This window comes from Stegostoma tigrinum, unplaced genomic scaffold (assembly GCF_030684315.1).
Source record: "Stegostoma tigrinum isolate sSteTig4 unplaced genomic scaffold, sSteTig4.hap1 scaffold_190, whole genome shotgun sequence".
Taxonomy (NCBI): domain Eukaryota; kingdom Metazoa; phylum Chordata; class Chondrichthyes; order Orectolobiformes; family Stegostomatidae; genus Stegostoma; species Stegostoma tigrinum.
This window is the reverse complement of record NW_026728129.1, coordinates 507,236-527,416: the sequence shown is the minus strand read 5'-3', so window position 1 is coordinate 527,416 and position 20,181 is coordinate 507,236. Positions and strand designations below refer to the sequence as shown.

Sequence of the window (20,181 nt, the reverse complement as noted above, 5' to 3'; positions counted from 1 at the left end):
AAAACTGACGTTTCGGGCCTAGACCCTTCTTCAGAGACGGGGATGGGGAGAGGGAACTGGAATAAATAGGGAGAGAGGGAGAGGCGGACCGAAGAAGGAGAGAAAACAAGATAGGTATTGAGGAGAGTACAGGTGAGGTCGGGTGAGGATAGGTCAGTCCAGGGAAGATGGATAGGTCAAGGAGGCAGGATGAGGTAGAGGTAGGAAATGGAGGTGTGGCTTGAGGTGGGACAGAGGGATGGGTGAGAGGAAGAAGAGGTTTGGGATGCAGTTGGGGGAGGGGACGAGCTGAGCTGGTTTTGGGATGCAGTGGGGGGGAGGGGACGAGCTGAGCTGGTTTTGGGATGCAGTGAGGGGAGGGGACGAGCTGAGCTGGTTTTGGGATGCAGTGAGGGGAGGGGACGAGCTGAGCTGGTTTTGGGATGCAGTGGGGGAAGGGGAGATTTTGAAGCTTGTTTTCTCTCCATCTTCGGTCCGCCTCCCCCCCTCTCCCTATTTATTCCAGTTCCCCCACCCCATCCCCGTCTCTGATAGAGGGTCTGGGCCCGAAACGTCAGCTTTTGTGCGCCTGAGATGCTGCTTGGCCTGTTGTGTTCATCCAGCTGCACACTTTGTTAAACTGGATTCTCCAGCATCTGCATTTCCCATTATCTCTCCCACCGACCACCCTCCTCCTCATCCTCCTCTCCCTCCTCCTCATCCTCCTCCTCCTCATCCTCCTCTCCCTCTCCCTCTCCCTCTCCCTCTCCCTCTCCCTCTCCCTCACCCTCTCCCTCACCCTCTCCCTCACCCTCTCCCTCACCCTCACCCTCTCCCTCTCCCTCTCCCTCTCCCTCTCCCTCTCCCTCTCCCTCTCCCTCTCCCTCTCCCTCTCCCTCTCCGTCCTCGTCCTCCTCCTCGACTCCTCCACTCCCCCCACCCTCCTGCTCCTCCTCCTCCTCCACTCCTCCACTCCCCCCACCCTCCTGCTCCTCCTCCTCCTCCACTCCCCCCACCCTCCTCCTCCTCCTCCTCCTCCTCCTCCTCCTCCTCCTCCTCCTCCTCCTCCACTTCCACTTCCTCCACTCCCCCCACCCCCCCTCCTCCTCCTCCTCCTCCTCCTCCTCCTCCTCCTCCCCATCCTCCTCCTCCTCCTCCACTCCCCCACCCTCCTCCTCCTCCTCCACTCCCCCCACCATCCTCCCCTCTCACCCCCACCCTCTTCCACCCCCTCCTTACCCCCCACCCTCTTCCTCCTCCTTCCCCGCCCCACCACCCCCTCCTTTGACCATACCCTTCCTCCTACTCCTCGTTTCACTCACCCTCCTGCTCCACCTCCTATTGCCCCCACCCTCTGCCGCCCCCTCCCCCTCACAGCCACTTGCCCCCTCCGTCCTCGCCCGCACACAGCCACTTGCCCCTTCCGTCGTCACCCGCACACAGCCACTTGCCCCTGCAGTACTTAGCAACTGACAGCGACTTGCCTCCTCTGTCATTACCCGTCCCCAGCTTCTTGCCACTGCTGTCCTGACCCCCTCACAGCCTCTTGCCCCTGCAGTCTTCACCCATCCACGGCGACTTTCCCTTTCCGTCCTGACTCGCTCACGGCGACTAGCGCCCTCTCTGCAGACGCACTCAGAGCCAGTTGCCCCCGCAGCCCTGACCCGCTCACAGGGACTGGCACCCGCAGCCCGGACCTGCTTACAGGGAGGGTCCCCCGTAGCCCAGTCCCGCTGACAGCGACTTGGCCCCCGCAGCCCTGACCCGCTCGCAGCGGCTGGCTCCCCGCAGCCCAGTCCCGCTGACAGCGACTTGCCCCTCTGTCCTGTCCCGCTCACAGCGTCTTGCCTCCCATCCCTCTTGCACAGGTCACCCCTTGCTCAGAAACGGTCCCAATTATCCATGAGCCGGAAACCCTGCCCCCTGTGCCAGCTCCTTAACCATGCATTCATCTCACCTATCTTTCTATGCCAACTCTCTAACATGTGGCACTCGTGGCAACCCATAAATTATTACCCTCTGGGTCCTGCCTTTCAGCCTCTTTGCTAACTCCTTGTCCATAGTCCGCAGGATGTCTTCCCTCTTTCTGCCTATGTCATTGGTACCAACGTGCACGGTGGCCTTTGGCTGCTCACCCTCCACCTTCAGAATTTGTTGCAACCACTCAGAGATGTCCTTGACCTTGGCACCAGGGAAACAACACACAGCCCTGGTGTCTCAAATGTGGCGACAGAATCTATGCCCCCAATGAATGAGTCTCCAACCACGCTCGCTCACTTGGATTTACCTGACCCTGTCCCACAGCAGGGTGGTTTGTACCATGGACCTGGCTACTGCTGGTTCTATTACTGACCCAGTTTAGTTTTAGATCAGTGTTAACCTTGGTTTAGTGGATAGCCGAGCACCTCAGTAGTCTACAAGACAGGAGAAATACATTCTTAAGCTCACGGATTCTGTGACAGTCAAGGACAAGCACTGAATTGTTCTAACCTGATTTCCAACACCTGGCCCGTAGCCTTGCATGGCTTGCATAGCACTTGCACATTTAAAAAAAAATAAATGTAAGGATGAAGTGAGTGTAAGGACATGGAATTTTTTTGATATGGTCATATTCTCTGTTGTTGGAGCTGATTGCTGCTTCGCACTTGTATGGTGCAAATGTAACTTATCCTTTATCAGGCCAAGCCTGATCGTTGTCCAAGTCTCACTGTATTTTCTCATCGTTGACTTCACTGTTGGGTCTAACCAACATTTTGTACATAACCTGCCTATTCTGAAACTCTATCACTTAATATTAAGTCTAATAAAGACAAGTATCCAATGTGCCTTCCAAACCACTTCAACGACCTCGTCCATTACATTGGGGGATCAACAGGCATACACATCAAGATCCTGAGATCCCTCTGATCATTGGTGCTTGTGAGGTCCCCATGATTCATCATGGGCTCCAAAATTTGTTTGTGCTGTGTCACCTAATCCTTATCCCGTTTGTCCTGACATGAAATAATGTTCTCAAACGCTTCTCAAAAATTATTCCCAATCCTACTTTTTGTAATCATGATACAAGTGAGCATAAAACTTGGAACACGACAGCAACAGGAATGTGCCCTTTGGCCCACCGTGTTGGGCCAAACATGACAACAAATGAAATAATCCTTTCTGCCTGTCCTTGATCGATAGTCCTCCATTCCTTGCATATTCGTGCACTTAACTGAAAGACCCTTTTTAAATGCTTTCATCGTATTTGCATCCACTACCACCCCGGGCAATGTATTCCACACTTTTAACATGCTCAGTGTGAAATATTTGCCCCTCACATCTCTTTTGAACTTGCCCCCCTCTCAGCTTAAATGCATGCCCCCTAATAGTGGACACTTCAACTCCGGGGGAGAAATTTTCTGACCGTTAGCTGTATTTATGTCTGTCCTAATTTTATAGACTTGTATCAAGCCTGCCCTCAGCTTCTCCTGCCCCAGAGAAAACGAAGAATTTTTCCAGCTCCTCCTCCTCGTTCATACCCTCTATTCCAGTCAGGATGCTGGTAAATCTCTTCTGCACCCTGTCCAAAGCCTGCACATGCTTAGTGTAATGTGGCGGCCAGAATTGAATGCAATACTCTGTGTGGTCTCAACAAAGTCTTGTAAAGCTGCAATGTGACATCCTGACTCTTGCACTGAGTTTCCCTCAGCATAAAGGCAAGCATGCGATATGCCTTCTTGACCACCCTGTCTACTTGTGTGGCTACTGTCAGGGAGTTATGATCGAGGACCCCAAGATCCCTCTGGACTTCACTGCTGTTTGGGGTCCTGCCATTAACTGTGTATCCCTTTCCTTAACACTTGTTCTTCGAAAATGCAACACCTCATGCCTGCCCAGATTAAATTCCATCGGCCATTTCTCTGCTCGAGTTTGCAATTGGTCTGTATCTTGCTGTGTCCTTTGACAACCTTCCATGCTGTCCACAAGTCCATTGGTCCTTATATCATCTGCAAACTTACTCATCCCCCGTCTACATTTGCCACCAAGACATTTACATATATCACAAACAGCAGAAGTCACATCGATGCGGAACACCACTCGTCACTGAGCTGCAGCCAGAAAAACAGCTTTCCACCACTGAGACGGCAAGAACTGTAGATGCTGGAATCAGAGTTAACCAAGTGTGGAGCTGGAGGAACGCAGCAGGTCAGGCAGCATCAGAGGAACAGGAAAGCTGACATTGTTGATGCTGCCTGGCCTGCTGTGTTCCTCCAGCCCTACACTGTGTTATCTTTGTTAGCCTTCCACCGCTACCGTCTGCCTTATATGGGCAGGCCAAGTCACCATGGATCTCATGGATCCTAATCTTCTGGATGAGCATACCATGAGGAACCTTGTTAAAAACGTTCGTAAAATCCATGTATATGTTATCAACTGTTCTACCCGAATTGATCACCCTTGTCACCTCCTTGAAAACTTCAACTGACTTGGTAAGACATAACCTGCACCGCATAATGCCATGCCGGCTGTCCCTTATTAGCCCATACCTTTGAGACATGAGACACTCACCAGTCTGTAGTTTCCTGGAAAGTCCCTGTTTTCCTGCTTGAACAGAGGAACGACTTTGTCCACTCACCAGTCTCCGCAACCCCTCCAGTGCCTGGCAAGGATATCAGATCCTATTGAAAGTAGTGTGTTGATGCATTTGTGTCATGATTGTGTTTTGTTTGAGCCCTTACATTCAAAGCAGTGGAAGAATGTCTTTGTGCAGCAGGCGAGGTGTGATGAGACTGAGCCTTCATACAATTGCAAGATGTTGAAAATTTGCCATTATTTATGAAAACAGTGATAAATTTCCATGATCAACATTTCTGTTACACTGCAATGATTATCCCATGGCGTGTAAAATCAGAAAGATACGATAAAATGAGACTGGGTCATTTGCAGGGAGAATGTTTGCCTTTCATGTCTATAGAAGTAGTGAAATATTTCCATGAATCTAAGAGTCACTTTTGCGTTCATTGAAGGACACAATCATCACCTTGGAAGCTTCATCACGATACTACTTTGATTCTTCTTCCCTCTTCAGAAATGCAATGTGCAAATTCAATTCCATGGTTTTGGAAGTCCCATTGAGAACACGATTCATTTGTGCCGGCATAATGCTCTGACCGAGAAAGAATTGAAGGTGAGTTTGTAGTTTAGTAGATTGCACCAATTTATGCATCAACTTCTTCATCGATAACGTTCCATTGCTTTCAAACTGCATTTTCCACTCTGCGAGATAATAACTGTTAGAACAAGCAACAGCATCGGTAGATGGTCTATGGGGAATGCAATGTTACAAAACCCGATCCATTCAAGAACATATTTCAGATATGTCAACAAATTAAATATTCCAGCACAGGATAAAACAAGGAAGATGAGAGTGAGGAGGCAATAGTTCTGATGACAAAAGAACAGAAATTTACCTTTATCCATTCGAGCAAAAAAGCAGGCACACAAATAAATAATCATCTAACAATGCACGTGTGCAACGGAGGCTATCGGGGGACTAAAAATGCCGATTTGTTGTCATGCGTATTGCTGAAAGGGTGAGTGAAACAGATTCTGTGGTAAATTTGAAGAAATATGGATAATGCATCTCAGGATGTTGGAGAAAGAACATTTATGGACTGAGGCAAATCGTATTGCCCTTTTCAGGAGTTAAGAGGTTCATAATGAATTGAAAGACTTGCTTCTGTGCTGAAAGCTTTAGTTTAGTTGCAGCTGGATGACAATTTCTGTTCCTGGGAGTATTCAGCAAACTGTTAAAAGTGAATGTCACTGCACAGAATTCCAAACATAACTCCAATCAGTACAGAAAATATCCAAGGGGTGTGATGAGTTGTATCCTCTCATGTTGAAGAACGCAGCTGCAGATACAATGGAGGCACTGATGATAATCTTCCAAGAATCCTTAGATTGTGGAAAATTCTCAGAGGGTTGAAAGATTGTGAACATAACACCATTATTTCAAAGATACTTGGACAAAATAGTAAGCAAGTATTGCCAATTTAGGTCAACCTGGGTAGATGTTCATGCCGGCAATGAAAGATGAAATAACAGGGTACCGAGTGTGCTTTCACATCCTACAGAGTTAACATCCTTTCATAAAGGGGAAATAATACTTGACAAACTTGCTACAGTGCTTTGAGAAGGAAACAAACATTACTGATGAAGGACCACCAGTTGATGTAGTACATTGAGATTTCAACAAAGCATTTGATAAGGTACAGCTCATAAGGTGTCTCAAAAGAAAAGAGCCCGTGTGTTCAAGGGTAGTATGTTCGGATGGACGGAGGACTGCATCGTAAATAGAAGTAGAGTCGTAGCAGCAGGATGGTAACTCACAAGTCACGTACAGCCACAGAGCGAGTGCTGCGGAGGCCGGACACCTCATGTTGACTGGGTTGATTTCGGAAATGGCGGAGGGGATTGCTATGCTTAGGAAAGTTGGGCTACATTCATTGGAGTTTATAAGATTGAAAAAAATCTTATGTTTTCGCCATTTAAGATTCTTAAGAGGCTTGATAGTGTATATCCGTAGAGATTACTCCCATTTGTGAAAGATTTTACGACCAGAGGCCACATTTTCAAATTGGTTGCCTATTAATTCAGGGAAGAATTACTTCTTTCAGGTTGTAGCAATTTATTGAACACTTCAACCAAGAGTTCAGGCAGACCGTCTAATAAGAGACACCTCCTCTGTATTAATTCTCTAGATTTGACAGAAGATCGGCCCTGTGAGAGGGTCAGTACTGAGGTATTGAAGCTTTGTCAGAAGGCGAATAATGAGTGCGGGCACTGAAGAAGTGCCTCATTGACAGGGGTTCAGTCCTGACCCCTGTGAGAGTTCATCATTGTCAGATGGTCAATACTGAGACAATGCTTCCTTGTAAAAGGATCAGCACTAAAGATCTGCCACACGTTTTTAGTGTCAGTATTGAGGAAATGCAGCAATATGAGAGGGTCCGAACTGTGGGAGTGCATTATTGTCAGAAGGTCAAGACTGAGGCAGCACCTCATTCTAAGGTGAGGCAATGCCATACAAATAGAAGGTCAGTCCTGAGATATTGGTACTGTGAGAGGGTCAGAAATAAAGGTACCTCCTTGTCAGATGGTCAGAACTGAGGGATTGAAGCATTGTCAGAGCTTCAATACCGAGGCCTTGCTTCGTTGTCAAAGGGTCAAATCTGTGGGAGTGCGATATTGTCAGAGGATCAATGCTGAGGCAGTACCTCATAATAATGGTGTGTTTTTGATGACAGCGTGCATCGAAGTGGTTCTTTTGTGATTCTATCAAGTGCAGTTAAAGGAATGCTTGCCAATTTTCTGAAAGATGAACATTTATTGAGGAAATATAAGATGGAGAAAGAGTAATTAAAAAGAATAACAAGTAGAGAGTAAAAAAGAATAAGCCTCATGTTCTTGTGGCCGTGAGGGACCCCTCGATCAACGGCTGGCCTGGAGGCTGAGGTTGTTCCTGACACCGTTCGCGGTCTCATTCCGAGATGACGTCCAGTGCCGAGGAACAAAATGCTCCCTCTGCTCCGGTGTAACAAACGACTTGGCAAAGAAAAAAACCAGTTACAGAAATAAAACTAACTGTAAAACAGAAATGCTGACAGGACTCATTCAAAGTCAACCATTTCTCAAATATCAAGAAATGTTACCCTTCAGCCCATCCTATTCATGGGGTTGGAACTGCTAGTACCACACGAATGCAGCATCACGACTGAGGCAATGCAGCGCTGTGCACGGGTCAGTATTAAGGGTCAGTTTTGAGGCAGTGCCTTGATGTTATGGAGTCAGAACATTATTGCCACATGTTCAATACAGACAGTGTGTTGACCCTCTGTCAATGCTTCAATGCCTCAGTGCCTACCCTCTGATAATGAATCACTCCAACAGTTCTGACCCTATCTTGCAAGACCTCAGTATGACCTTTCTGACCCTATTACAGTGGGCCACTGCTCCAGTATTGACCATCTGATAATGATGCAATACCTCAGTTCTGACCCTCTGGCAGTTGTGCAATACCTCAGTCCGCACCCTTTCATCATTCGGCACTTGCTCAATTATGAGCCCTTTGTGAGTTAGTTGTGAGGCAAGACTTCATTGCTGCAGTGTCAGTGCTGAGAGCGGGCCTTTTTATTAGCTCATCAGTACCTAAGGTACTGGCTAATTGTCAGCAGGTCAGTTCTGAGGCAGCGTCTCTTTGCCCGAACCCTGACTCTAAACCCAGCCTCAGCCCTAAACCCATACAAACGCTCGCCTCAGGCTCACCCTCACCTCAGCATTAACCCTAACCCTAACCCTATCCTCAGCGTAAACCCTCCCTATCCTCAGCCCTAATGCTGATCCTCAGACCAAACATCTAGTCTCAGCCCTAAAGTGAGCCTCAGCCCTACCACGAGCTATGGCCTCAGCCCTAAAATGAACCGTAACACACAGCCCCAATTAACGCTTAGCCTCAACCCCAACCCTCGCCTAAGCTCCAAGTCTAACCTCAGCCCTAACCTAACCCCCAATACTTGCCTGCCAGAGAGTTAGTACTGAGGAAGTGCTTTAGTTTCAGAGATTTAGTCCTGAGAATGCGCTTCGTTTTCAGAGTGACCATCTGAAACAGCGTCTCATTGAAATGGGGTCAGAATTGCTGGAATGCTACATGGAATGGTGACAGCTTGTAGGACTGTCAGTGGGTCAGATCTGAGGTAGTGCATCAACGGTGGATGGTCAGTCTTGAGGGAGTTCAGAGGATCAACGAAGAGGGAATGCCTCAATGCAATGGCGACAGAACTGAGAGAGGGCCACAGGATTAGAGATATGCCACATGATTCGAGATGGTAGGAAGGACCTCATTGTCAGCAGGTCCGTTTTGTGGCCGGTCGCCATAGCTGGAGAGTCAGTTCTGAGGCAGTGCGTCTTTGTCAGAGGGTCTGTACTGAAGCAGTGCCTCATTATTCGAGAGGGTTTGGTGTGAGGCAGTATCTGCTTGGTGCAAGGTCAGCCCTAAGGGAGTGCCGCTTTGTCAGAGGGTCAGTACTGAGTTAGCGACTCCTTGTGAGGAGTTCAGAATTGAGGGACTGCCACGTGATGAGAGGGTCAAAACGGAGGTAGTGTGGCTGTATCTGACAGTCCGAAGGGAGTGCCATTGTTAGAAGGTCAGTTCTGAGAAACTGCCTCCGTGTAATGGCATCAGCAGTGAAGCTAACCACGTGACGAGCCGATAAAAACTAAGTTATTGCAGGAGCATCAGAGGGCCAGATCTGTCGGGGTGCATTATTTTCAGAGGTGAATACTGAGGCACAGCCTCAGTGTAAGGGGGTCAAAATTAAGGGAGTGCCACACAATTACAGGGCAGTACGGAAGTATTACAGCACTGTGTGCGGCGCAGAATCGATGGAGTGCATCATTGTTATCCAGCCACAAGTGAGGCAGCGCCTCATTGTAATGGATCAGAATAGGGTCAGTACTGAGAGTCAGTACAGAGGTAGTGCAGAACTGTGGAGGTGTCAGAACTGAGGGAGAGCACCATTGTCAGCTGGTCAAAAGTGCCCCATTGTCGTAAGATCAGAACTGAGGGTGTGCCGCACAATGAGAGGGTCAATATAGAGGAAGTGACTCTTTGTCAGTGTTAATACTGAAGTATGACCTCATCTTGAGGGGATCAGGCTTCAGAGAATGCACTGTTGTCAGAGGGTCGGCACTGCAGCAGGGCTATGTTGTAAGGGGGTCAGAATTGAAGGAGTGCCACCCATTTCAGAAGGTCAGTACAGAGGTAATGTAGCACTGTCAGAGGTAAGTCCTGATGGAGTGTCTCATTGTCATTGGATCAGTTTTCAGGCAGTACCTCTTTGGCAGAGCGTCAGTACTGACGCAGTGCCTGATTGTAATGGGATCAGAATTCAAGGAGTGCCACTGCCTCACTGAGGTCCTGCAGCTCTCTCAGAGGGTCAGTGGCCTATTGTCAGAGGGTCTGTTTGAGCCAGTGCCTACTTGGCAGAGTGTCAGCAATTAGGGAGTTTGCCTTTATCAGAGGGTCAGCACTAGAGAGTGCATTTGTAGCAGCGTGTCAATACTCAGCCTTGTCCGCCCAAGTCCAACACCAGCACCTCCACATCATCCGCCCACCCTGAGGACTGACCCTCCACCAATGAGCTACTGCCTCACACTGGACTGACCAACAATGAGACACTATCCCTCCAGACCCCCTGACAAAGAAGCAGTGCCTCAGTACTGACTGTCAGGCAAGGAAGGCTCTCTGTCAGTACTGACCCTCTCACAAGGAGACACTGCCTCAGATCATGACCCTCTGACAATAATGCACGCCCACAGTTCAGATTCTATGACGCTGTTGCAGTACCTCAGTACTGAGTCTCTGTTAGTGTGGCACTGCTTCAATTCTGACCCTTCTATAATGAGACACTGCCTCAGTATCGACAGTCTGACAATAGTTCACTCCCACTATTCTGATGCTCTGACAGTGCTGCTATACCTCAGTACTCACTAATTAACAATGAGGGTTAGCGTGAGAGGGTGGCGAGGGTTAGGGTTTGGGTTAGGACCAAGGCTAGGGGTTAGGTGTGAGGATTGGACGAGGTTTTGGATGAGGGTAGAGTTAGGGTGTGGGATGAGACTTGTGTTCGGGTGACTAATGAGGTTAAGTTTGGAGTTCGGGGTAGGGCTCGGGAGAGGTTTTGGGTTAAGGCTGAGGTTAGGCTTCGGGCTGAGTCTATGGTTAGGGTTAGAGCTCAGACCACATTTAGGTTTGGGGCTGAGGCTTCTGCTTAGGTTGAGGGTGAGTGTTAGGCCTGAGGCTAGGCTTAGGCCTGAAGCCGCAGTTAGGTTTGGGGTTGGACTGATTAGACCCACTCTGACCCATTACAATGAGGTACTACCACAGAACTGACTCTCTGTCGATAAAGAACATGAGATGCTGTCAGCTTGTCCAATCAGAGGTCCAATATTAAGGAAATAGTGCACTGTTGGAGGGTTGATAAATATAATATAATATAAAGGGAGTGCTGCACTGTCAGAGGGTTAATGACGTGGGAGTGCTGAAATAGCGCAGAATCAGACCTGAGAGAGTGCTGCACGTTCAGAGAGTTAGTACTGAGGGAGTGCTATAATGTCAGAGGATTGATATCAAGAGGCACCGCCGAAGGATCAGTAGCGCAGTACTGTCCGAAGGCCAATATTGAGAGAGTTCTGCTGCGTCGGTGGGGGTCGATATTACAGAATTGCGACACTATCAGTGTATGGATGTCAGACGGTCAGTTCTGAGGGAGGGCTACGCTGTTGGAGGGTCAATATTGAGTGTGTGCGCGACACTCAGATGATCACTTTGTTGGAGTTCGGCACTGTAACGGAGTGCCACACCGGCAGCGGGTTAATATTAACCCTCTGCACTGTTTATTAACAGCTGCACTGTCAGAGGGTTAAAGATGAGGGAGGGCTTCTCTTTGTGGGGGTGGGTATGAAAGAGAACCTCCCGTTCGGGGATCAATATTAATGTTGTAGAGTCAGTAGAGAGGCAGTGCTGCACTCTGGAGGGTCAATAAGAAGCATGTAGCTCCACTGGCAAGGTGCCAATGATGACAGAATGCTGCACTGCCAGAGGATCAGCAATGAGGGAAAACTGTATTGTCAGAGTGTCTTCGTCAAGAAAGTGCCACTCTGTCGGAAGGCCAATATTAAGGGAGTGCTGCACTGTCACAGGATCAATATTAGGGGTGTGCTGCACTAACAGAGGGTCAGTATTGATTGAATGCTTGACTGTTGCAGAGCCAGGACTGAGGGAATCCTGCATCGTTACAGTGTCATCATTGAGGGAGTGCTGCACTGTTGAAGGGCCAATAGTAAGGGAGTGTGACACTGTCAGAGTGTCATTACCAAAGGTGGGCTACAGTATCAGAGGGTGAGTAATGAGGGAATGCTGCGCTGTCGGAGGGTCAGCACTGAGGTGGGCTGTACTGTCAGATCGTCAATATAAATAATAATGTCAGGGGAGTGCTGCATTGTGAGTTGGTCCATATTAAGGGAACGCCGAAACTGTCAGTGATGCTCAGGGTGTGCAACACTGTCAGAGGGAGTGATGTACTCCGAGTGTCAGCACGGAGGCTGACCTTCACTGTAATTGTGTCAGAATTAAAAGACCGGTCAGAGGATATAAACTGAGGCATTTCAGAGCCATCAGAAGGTCGAAACTGAGGTGTTTCAGATCAGTTTGAGGGTGCCTCATTTTAATGTGGTCAGACTTGAGCAAGTGCTTCATTGTCAGAGGCTCAGAACCAAGTGAATGCCTCGTTATCAGACACTGTCCTAAAGAGGGCCATGTTGTTCGTGGCTGTGTTGTAAGGCAATTCCTCATTGCTGCAGGATCAGCCTTGAGTGTGTGCCAGTCTGGAAGGAGTGCCTAAAAACTGAGGGAGTGCTACACAATTAGAGATTCAGCGCTGAGTAAGTGCCTCATTGTCACAGAGTTAGTTCTGAGGCAGGGTCACATTGCCTTAGGGTCAATTCTGAGGGTGTATGAGGAGCAGACTGTAAATACTGAGTCAGTAGCTCAGTGCATTGGACTCAGAGTTGGAGTACAAGATGATTAGAAGTTCAGTCCTGAAGTATTGCAGCTCTGTCAGAGGGTCAGAACTGAGGGGGCAGTGCTTTACTGTCAGCGGATCAGTTCTGAGGCAGTACCTCATTGCTGGAGGGTCAGATGTGGACGAGTGTCACATTGTCAGAAGGCCAGTTCTGAATAAGTGACTTTTTGTCAGAAGGCCAATACTCAGTCAGTGGCTCATTTTGAGCAGATCAGAATTGAGGGTTTGCAACACTTTTCGAGATTCAGTCTGGAGACATTACTGCTACACGCCTGAATTGAGGGAGTGCTGCAAGATTGGAGGGTGAAAATAAACCTGAAAACAGTGACCCCTTTCAATAACCTGTAAAACACAGGGATGACTGTAAATAATCCCTAAAACGCAGAGGCCTTTGTAGGAGTGCCTCAGTGTAATGTTTTCAGAATTGAGGGAGTGCCACGTGATTACAGATTCACTGCTGATGGAGTAGCTCATTGTCACAGGGTCAGTTCTGAGGCAGGGCTGCTTTGCTGGAGGGTCACTTCTGAGTGAGTGTATTAGTATCAGCCCCATGTTGTAGGGACTACTTTTCCAGGAAGACAGTTAGAATAATCTTTAATTATAAACTAATCTGAAATACTGTTTGACTTGTTAAGGTTACAATACATCCTGAGTCACCTACAGAAGACGCACTTGCTCTCCCTGTGTCTCTGGGTAAGCAAAGGTAGTTTCTTTCAGACTACTCTCAGAAATAAAGTGCTGCGCTGCTGGTCAGTATTGAAGGAATGCTCCATTGTTGGAGGATCAGTACTGAGGGAGTGCTGGACTGTCACAGGGCCAAGATTATGGGTGTGCTGTGCTTTAGAAGGTCACAAGCAAACAAGCACTGCCAGACATAAAAAACAAAAGAACTGCGGATATGCTGTAAGTCGGGAACAAAAAGAAAGTTGCCGGAAAATCTCAGCAGGCCTGGCAGCATCTGTGCAGGAGAAAACAGATTCAACGTTTCGTGTCCATTGACCCTTCCTCAGAACTGGGGATCTTCCTCAGAACAGTCCTGAGGAAGGGTCACTGGACCCGAAATGTTATCTCTGTTTTTGCCTCCACAGATGCTGCCAGACCTGCTGAGCTTTTCCAGCACTGCCAGACAACTGACGCTCTGATTGTGAAACACTCCCTCAGTACTGACCCTCCAACACTGCGTACTCTCTGATGACTGATTCTCTGACGGTGCATCTCTGCCACAGTATTAACCCTCAGTCATACTGGTGTTCTCTCAGCAATAACACTGTGAGAATGCCATGCTCCCTTACCATTGACACTCTGGCCGTGGGACACCACTTCAAATTTAACCCTTCAGCAGTGCAGCACACACTCATCATTGCCTCTCTGATATTGCAGTGCTGCCTTCATACTGACCCTTTCACAGTGCAGGACACAGTAATATTGATCATCTTCAAGTGCCGCTCTCCCTCAGTGCTGACCCCCCTCTCATTTCTGACCCATTCAGTGTAGCATACCCTTTATTCTGAACCCCTCAGTGCAGCACTCCCTCAACGCTGACCTGCTTCAGTGCTGACCCCCTTCAGTCCTGATCCCCCTCAGAACAGCACTCCCGCAGTGCTGACCCCACACTGTGCTGCACTCCCTCAGAGCTCACCCACTTATCGCTGACGACCCCCTCACTTCAGCACTCCCTGATGACCTGGTCGTGCATCACTCCCTTTCTCCGACCCCTCGGACGGTGCAGCACTACGTCAGCGCTGACCCGCCAACAAGATAATGTCAGAGAGATGTTCTCCCATCACATGGACCCTCTGAGACTGGAGCATTTACTAATGTTGGCCCTCTCACAGTGAAGCTCTCCGTTTAGTCCCTCTGACAGGCCGCATGCCTTTTATTACAGGTCTTTTCACAACGCACTGCCCCGTCATCATTGATTCTCTGACAGTGTAGCCCTCTGTTAATATTGAATTTGTGACAGTGCACAACTACATTAATATTTGCCCTCTGATAGTGCAGCTCTTCCTCAGTCCTGACTCTCTGACAATGCAGCAGTCCCCTAATTACTGTCAGAGGGTCGATACTGAGAGAATGCTGCACTGTCAGAGTCAGCTGCCCGCAGTCCTATCAGACATTCAGTATTGAAGGTCTGGGAGAGGGTGTCAGTGAATTCTGCACTGCAACAGGGCCAACAGTGGTGTCCCATGGCCAGAGTGTCCATGGTAAGGAAGAACTGCAATGTCAATGTAACAGGGTCGGGACTGAGGTCAGAATTGAGACAGTACTGCAGGATTAGAGAGTCAGTGTTGTGGCTGAGGAGCACTCTGAGGTTCAGTACTGAGGGAAAGCTTCATGATCAGTGGGTCAGTTCTAAAGCTGTGCTACTTTGTCAGAGGGCCATACTAATGCAGTGCCTCATTGTAATGGGATAAGAATTGAGGGAATGTCGCACATGCATCACTAGCTCATCATTGACTGTCTAACAGTGCAGCACACTCTTAGTATTGACCTTCCAACAGTGTCGAGCAGTGTGACACATGGAGTATTAAGAGAGTACTGCACTGTCAGAGGGTCAATGATGGGAGAGTGCTGTGTTGTTGGAAGGTGTGTACTGAAAGGGAGCCGCCCTGCCAGAGGGCCTATATTAAGGCAGTGCAGCATTGTGAGAGGGTCGATATTTAGTGCATGCTCCTGTCTCAGAGGGTCAATTTGATGGGACAACATGCCTCTGAAACTAACTTGTTGGAGTGCTGCACCGCCTGAGGGTTCGTCTGAAGGGAGTGATGCCCTGTCAGATGATGAGCTTTCCCTCATCTTTAACCGTCTGACAGTGCAGCACTCCCATAATATTAACCCGCTACCAGTGTGGCACTTGCTTACAATTGAACTTCTGACAGTGCACAAGTCCAACAAAATGATCCTCTTGAGTGTCGCACACACTCCATATTGGCCCTCCAACAGTGCAGCACTCCCTCAGGACTGACCGTCTGACATTGATACGTGGATCGTGTAGCAATCCTGTAATATTGACCCACTGACACAGCAGAACTCCCTCAATATTGTTTTTCTGACAGGATTGCACTACTGATCCTTCGGCAGTGCCCCTTGATATCAATCTTTTCACATTAGACCACTCCCTCAGCACTAACTCTCTGAATGTGCAGCACTTCTCAGGACTGATTCTGTGATATTTCAGCACTCCCACATCATTAACCCTCTGATAGTGCAGCCCTCCCTTTATATCAACCCTCCAACAGTGCAGTGTTTCCTTAATATTGGACCTCTGATTGTGTGATACTCCCTCAGTGCAAAACTCTGACAATACAGCACTCTCTCTGAAATAACTGCTGCACTGCCTCAGTACTCACTCACCACAAGTGCAGCACTCCATTCAGAGTGATCCTCTGACAGTGTGGCACTCCCCTAATATTGGTCCACTGACTGTGTGGCACTCCCTTAATACTGACCTGCTCGCGGTGCATCACTGCTCTAATATCAAACCTGCAGCTCTCTTAGAGGGTCTGTCCTGAGCAAGTGCCCCATAGTCAGCATGTCAATTCTGAGGCAGTGCCTCTATATCAGTGAGTCAACATTGAGGTAGCTCCTGACGGTCAGAATTACGGGAGTGCCTCATATTTAGAGGGTCATTAACTGAGGGACAGCCTCATGATCAGCGGGTCAGTCTTTACGGACTGCCTTATAGCCAGTGTGTCAGTTCTGAGGCAGTGCCCTCAATGTAACAGATTTAGAAATGGGGTAGGGGGCACATGATTAGAAGGTCAGTAGTAAGCTATTGGAACTTTGTCAGAGGGTCAGTACTCAGCGAGTGCCTCATTGACATCGGGTCCATACAGAGGGTTTGCACTGAGGGAATGCTTCCTTGTCAGAGATTCAGAAGTGAGAAAGTGCCTCATTGTCAGAGGCTCATTCCTGAGGCAGTGCCTCATTGTCAGAGTGACATAATCAGATAGCACTCCCTCAATTCTAAACCTTAATACTGACCCTCTGACAATGAAGCACTGCCTCAGGACTGACCCTATGATAATGAAGTGTTCCTCAGGATTGAACCATTGACGATGTGACTCTCCATTCGTGTTGACCTTCTGATAATGGGGTTCTCCTGAAGTACTGACCCTCTGACGGTTGTGCACTGCCTCAGTACTGACCCTCTAAATATCTGCCACTCCGTCAATTCTGACCTCCTTACGATGAGGCATTACCTCAATACTGACTGGGGTGCAGGTCTCTGGCACAGAGTCTGTCGCTCTTGCAACGAAGGGAAGGGGGTATAGGAGGAGAGCGTTAGTCATTGGGGACTGAATAGTTAGAGGGACAGATAGAAGGCTTGTTTGGAACCGAAGAGACTCACGATTGGTGCGTTGCCTCCAGGTGCTAGCGTCCGTGTTATCTCGGATAGTGTCTTTGGGGTCCTGAAGGGAGAGGGTGACCAGCCCCAAGCCATGGTCCACATAGGTACCAACGACATAGGTACCAACGACATAGGTAGAAAGAGGGATAGGGATGTCAGGCAAGATTTCAGGGAGCTCCGCTGGAAGCTGAGAGCTCAAACAAACGGAGTGGTTATCTCTGGCTTGTTACCCGTGCCAAGTGATAGCGAGGCAAAGAACAGGGAGAGATTTCAGCTGAACACGTGGCTGCAGGGATGCTGCAGGTGGGAGGGCTTCAGGTACATGGACAATTGGGGCTCATTCTGAGGAAGGTGGGACCTGTACAAACAGGACGGTCTCCACTTCAACCAGAGGGGCACTCATATCCTGGGCGGGAAATTTGCTAGTGCTGTTCGGGTGGATTTAAACTAGCTTAGCAAGGGGATGGGAAACTGTGGTGTAGTTTCAGTACACAGGAGAAAGAGAATAGAGAGGACATGGACAGGATCTCAGTGTCACAGGAGTGTGCTGGCAAACAGCAAGCTGAATTGAAGTGTGTCTACTTGACTGCCAGGAGTATCCGGAATAAGCGAGGTGAGGTTGCAGCATGGATAGGTACCTGGGGCTTCGATGTTGTGGCCATTACGGAGACATGGATAGAGCAGGGTCAGGATTGGATGTTGCAGGTTCCAGGGTTCAGATCTTTGAGTAAGATCAGGTAAGGTGGGAAAAAAGGGGGAGGTGTGGCTTTGTTTGTCGAGGACAGTATAACGGAGGCTGAAAAAACTTTTGAGGAGGGCTGGTCTACTGAGGTGGTATGGGCTGATGTAAGAAACAGGAGAGGAGAGGCCACGCTGCTCGGAGTTTTTTAATAGGCCTCTGCAAAGTTCCAGGGATCTGAAGGAGAGGATTGGCAAAACGATTCTGGGCAGGAGTGAAAGGAACAGGGTGGTCATTATGGGAGACTTTAACTTCCTAAACATTGACTGGAAATGCTGTAACCCTCGTACGTCGGATGGATGAGTTTTCGTCCAATGCACGCAGGAGCGTTTCCCGACACGGTACGTCGAAGGGCCGACAAGAGGGGAGGCCACACTGGATCTGGTACTTGACAGTGAACCAGGCCAGGTGTTTGATTTAGTGGTAGATGAGCACTTTGGAGAGAGTGACCATAATTCGGTTACGTTTAGTTTAGCGATGGAGTGGGAGAGGAACATGCCACAGGGCAAGACTTACAGATGGGGGAAGGCAATTATAATTGGGCAAGACTTAGGAGGCAGGGGATGGGGACAATCGAAATGGGGAGCTGGTTTAAGTAACAGATATTGCGTGTCCTTGATAGGTACGTCCCTGTCAGGCAGGGGTCAGTGATAAGGTAGGGGAACCATGGTTTACTAAAGAAATTGTATCTCGTGTTAAGCAGAAGAGCGAGGTTTATGTGATGTTGAGATGAGATGGATCAGTTGATGCGATGGAGAATTACAGATGAGCAAGAAAGGATTTAAAGAGAGAGTTAAGAAGAGCACGGAGGGGTCCTGAGCAGTCATTCGCAGGTAGAATAGAGGAGAACCGTAAAGTTTTCTCAAGGTATATGAGGAATATAAGGATGACTGGGGTAGGAATAGGACCAATCAAAGACAGAAGTGGGAAGTTGTGTGTGGACCGGGTAGAGATCGGAGAGGTGCTAACTGAATATTTCTCATCTGTTTTCACTGAGGAAGAGGAGAATATCATCGAGGAGACGACTGAGATACGTGCTATTAGACTTGAAAGGATTCAGGTTAGTAAGGAGGAGATGTTATCAATTCTAGAAGGTGTGAAGCTAGATAAATCCCCTGGGCCTGAGAGGATTTTTCCGAGAATTCTCTGGAAAGCTCGGGAGGAGGTGGCGGAGCCCTTGGCTTTGATCTTTGAGTCCTCATTGTCTGCAGGTTTAACACCAGAGGACTGGAGGATTGCAAATGTTGTGCCCTTGTTCAAGAAGGGCAGTAGAGATGAGCCAGGCAATTACAGCCAGTGAACCTTTCGTCTGTTGCAGGAAAAGTTTTGGAAAGGGTTATAAGAGATCGGGTTTATAATCATCTCGGAAGCAACAATTTGATTGGCGATAGTCAACATGGATTTGTCAAGGGCAGGTCGTGTCTCACAAACCTCATGGAGATTTTGAGGAGGTGACCAAGCATGTGGATGAGAGAAGGCCAGTTGACGTAGTGTACATGGACTTCAGTAAAGCCTTTGATAAGGTTCCACATGGTAGGCTATTGGAGAAAATACGGAGCCATGTGATTGAGGGAGATTTAGCAGTTTGGATTAGAAACTGGCTTTCGGTAAAAAGGCAACCAGTGGTGTTTGATGGAAAATATTCAGCCTGGAGTCCGGTTCCTCGTGGTGTGCCTCAAGGATCTGTTTTTGGCCCACTGCTGTTTGTCATTTCTATAAATGACTTGGACGCAGGCATAGGTGGATGGGTTAGTAAGTTTGCAAATGACACTAAAGTCGGTGGAGTGGTGGACAATGTGGAAGAATGTCGCATGTTGCAGGGAGACTTGGATAAAGTGCAAAATTGGGCGGAAAGGTGGCAAATGGAGTTCAATGTGAGGTGATTCGCTTTGGGAGGAATAATAGGAAGGTACAATACTGGGCCAATGGAAAGATTCTTGGTAGTGTGGATGTGCAGAGGGACCTTGGCGTCCATGTGCATAGATCTCTGAAAGTTGCCACCCATGTTGATAGTGCTGTGAAGAAGGCATGCGGTGTGTTAGACTTTATTTGTAGAGGGATTGAGTACCAGAGCCGTGATGTCATGCTGCAACTGCACAAAACGCTCGTGCGACCTGTTCTGGTCGCTCCATTGCGGGACGAATTCGGAAGCATTGGAAAAGGAGCAGAGGAGATTTACCAGGATGTTGCCTGGTCTGGAGTGAAGGTCTTATGAGAGAAGGCTGAGCGACTCGAGTCTGTCCTCATTGGAGAGAAGAAGGCTAAGAGGGCCTTTAATAGAAACATACAAGACGATCAGAGAAAGATGAGTCAGGGTGGACGGTGAGAGTCTTTTTCCTAGGATGATGATGTTGGCTTGTACGAGGGGGCTCAGCTACAATTGAGGGGTGATGGATTGAAGACAGATGTCAGAGGCAGGTTCTTTACCCAGAGAGTGGTAAGGGCGTGGAATGCCCTGCCTGCCAATGCAGTTAACTCAGCCACATTCA

At 48.5% G+C, this 20,181-nt stretch overlaps 1 long non-coding RNA gene across 1 annotated transcript in view; it reads left to right on the top strand.

Annotated features, from left to right (window-relative positions):
• Positions 1 to 4,990: 4,990 nt before the first annotated feature.
• LOC132207869 (uncharacterized) overlaps positions 4,991 to 20,181 on the top strand; it is a 294,272-nt gene continuing 279,081 nt past the window's right edge. The window contains exon 1 of the long non-coding RNA XR_009443936.1: positions 4,991 to 5,146. This is a non-coding gene — a long non-coding RNA (uncharacterized LOC132207869). The remainder of the gene's footprint in view (positions 5,147 to 20,181) is intronic.